Below are 3,194 nucleotides of genomic sequence, written 5' to 3' on the forward strand. Positions count from 1 at the left end.
TAGCCCTTAATAGTCCCTAAAAATAACCCGAATTCTCCTAGGATTGACTTCAATGGTGTTCGAAGTCAGCAATCGATCACCCAAACAATATTTCAGGACTGCAACTGGGATCCTGATTGTGGTTGCTAGTAGTATGTGTTCTTGGATTCTCTATCCAAGAACACAGGGCACTAGATGTGATAAATGGGGAAACTTGTCCTCATTCAACCTCTAGTGCCCGGGGATCGCCTGCAGTGTACAATTTCAGATAAATAGAAATATTTGTTAGTTCCAGAGTTCTCTACGCGTTTCATGGCATAATCATCCGCTTCCTCAGGGGATATTAGCTCTCTCTCTCACTCAGATCACAGATCATCCTTGAGATCCCTACCGAAATGTGTCAGAAATGACTCTGTCCCTACTTCTAACCACTATCCAGTAGGCTACTGCAGTCCCTGTCCTTTCAATCCCAATCCCTGTTTTGGGTGCAATGCTAGTTTGAACTTCTGCCCGGGGGTCACCTGCAGTCACAGCTGTGACCGCAAAGTTCCCACGGTCATTGTCACATTTTTCGCGCAGTAGAAAAAAGAAAAATGTAACAAATGTATCAGAATATTACTATGCTGGAAAGTGTGTTACAACAGTAAGAGATATGATGCTATTGTTGGATAACCTGTAAAAAAAAAAAAATTAGTTAAAAAAACTCAAACACTCAATAAATTAATGTTAAATTAATTTATTGAGTGATTGTGTTTATTTAACTAATTTTTATTATTAGTATCCATCCCATTTTAGCAGTCTATTTCTTCTATTGTAGACTATTTTAAAGAATATAAGCAGGGAGAGTGGTTTATGCAAAAAGAGGTGTCCTAGATTTAGCAGGCCTATCTCTAGCCTCTCAGATGGTTTTAGAATACTTCAGAGGCACAATGTGCTCCAGTTTCTTGAATGCCCAACAGGGTGCCAACCAGATTTCCAAAAAGCAGAACTCAAAGGACCCGATGCACAATTCATTGTCCTTAGTGGTTCCCAAATCCCAGCTGCTCTCCTCTGATAATGAACAATAGCATCCCTCACTTTTTCTTCAAATAAATGGCGGATAGTATTATACTTATCAGAATAAGAAAGGCTTTGATCCCGATGTAACCTCCAAATATTATAATTTGCAGACCTGTTTTATCAGTGAAATATGGAAGGGACAGAAATTAATTATTAGAATAATATGAACTATCCCTATTCTATTAACAATAACCATTATATTTAAAGCCCAACTACAAATGTTACAAAAGAACGTATCCCCCCTGCTGCTTTGCAAGCCTAAATCCCCACCCTGGCAATATACTCTCCAGATGTGGACATAGTCTAAAAAGGTGTGACACTCAACTACCTTGACCCCACCTGACCCTGCACCCTCTGATCCCTAATTTAAGAGCTGGCAAAAGCTGGGCTAACACATGGCCACATTGTCCATTGTAGTGTTTTGTTTACTAATGGCTATAGTGTGCTTTTGTTCTTTACTTACCATTGCCAACCTTAATATCTCTTGACCATTACCTGTTTGACCATTGGACTGATCACTGCCTGATCTCTTGACCCTGAATTCTCTGGCTACTTGGATTATCTGCTTGGTTGAGAACAGGTAAGGACCTGAGTGCATGATCCCTGGCTTGCTCCCTCTCAACCATAAACCTCAAATCTCTGTCTTTCTCCTTATGACCCTTAGCCTGATTGCCTGGACACTCCTTAGTGGGCCTTTGGTGTCAACACAAGCTGACCTAAAAATTAGAGGAATTACCCCACTACCACTCTATCCAATGCCAATAGAAGATTTTGCCTCAAGGTACAGTTCGTAATGTAAAAAGATGATCAAATGGGACATGCAGAAAATACCATTACCTATAGGGATTCGAGTTATTTTGCTATTCAACTTCAACTGTATTCCAATTCCATATTTGATCACTGAGATGGTCTTTTGAACTCCAGTGCAGAATTTCAGCATCACAAAGCAGTAATAGGTGGTGTTATCTGACATTCGGACCCCATTTATCTGGAGATCAGCTGATCCGCTCAATTGAGTTCTTCCCCTGTAACTGGGATGAACCATCAGCTCTGAGGGGTGATAGGAAAAGGGTCCCGATGGGCTGCCCACTCTCCAGAAAACTTCTCTCCACATAGGGACTGGGCCTGGTGGGTCGTTATATGAGCAGCTGATGGTGACTGAGTCTTCTTCATTTGCCGATATTATATTACACTGAGTAATTGTGAAATTGGTAACATTCTGATGATGGTCTAAATGGTGAATAGGAGAAAATAATTGGTGATCAAATAGTGATTTTTCTTTCTTTATGCATTAATGGAGGTTTCTAACCTAAGTCAAACCATTGACCTAGAAAAACATTAGTGCTATGTACGTTTTACTTAGAAAATATAAACAAAAAAAGTATTGTTCGCACAAAAGCCATGTGTAATCTATTATACCTTGGTGTATTTTGTGTGGTCTCTCTTTGCGCACACTGGTCTTGTACCCACCCCCTCTTGTAGTTATCTGTAGAAAGCCTGTAGTGGGTGGACCCACTTGGCCCACTAAAAGCTGTAAAGATGGAGCCTATGCACAATTTTTTACTTTCCTTTGTACATAATGAGGAATGGTATGAAAGTTCATCAGGTTCCCATGTCTTCTTGGTTTAAGTTATTCTACTAAACATAGAATTTTATAGGGTAACTAAGAGAAGGAGCTATGTATTGACTAAACAGACCAATAAACCTAAGCTGGCTGGAGTAGCCTTTATAAAACCTTTCTACCTTCTTTACCATAAATATTACAAGTTATAGATATGAACATATCAGAGCATTTATGATAAACCAGCTGGTTTCAGCTGGGGTTTTATGGAAGCGTAGGGTTCCTCCTAAGGTGGCCAGAGGTTCCTTGTGCTATGGGTGGCTTTGTGCCCGTCTGCTGTGTCTGCATAGTTAAGAGTCTAATGCGACTTGGCATGGCACAAATAAGCAAAAGCATGGCACACATTAAATTTATTACACTGATATCAATGTAAGGGTCATTTTTCCAATTTACCATGGACAATAGATCCCAAAGCCAATTTTAGGCTCACGGAGACCTAAACTGTATTTTAATTGTTTCTAAGGGGTAAAAATGTTGAGAAGGGCTGTGTTAGGCAATATCTAAATCACTCTCCCATCTCCAGGCTAAAAGCCAC

The 3,194-nt window shown here is 40.0% G+C and overlaps 1 long non-coding RNA gene across 1 annotated transcript; it reads right to left on the bottom strand.

Annotated features, from left to right (window-relative positions):
• Positions 1-781: 781 nt before the first annotated feature.
• LOC140321385 (uncharacterized) lies at positions 782-3,168 on the bottom strand. The gene is made up of 2 exons (XR_011918919.1): positions 1,876-3,168; positions 782-1,150 (listed from the first exon to the last, which is right to left on the bottom strand). It is a non-coding gene; the product is annotated as an uncharacterized lncRNA (long non-coding RNA).
• Between the last annotated feature and the right edge of the window lie 26 nt (positions 3,169-3,194).

Source organism: Pyxicephalus adspersus, unplaced genomic scaffold (assembly GCF_032062135.1).
Source record: "Pyxicephalus adspersus unplaced genomic scaffold, UCB_Pads_2.0 Sca3134, whole genome shotgun sequence".
Classification (NCBI taxonomy): Eukaryota; Metazoa; Chordata; class Amphibia; order Anura; family Pyxicephalidae; genus Pyxicephalus; species Pyxicephalus adspersus.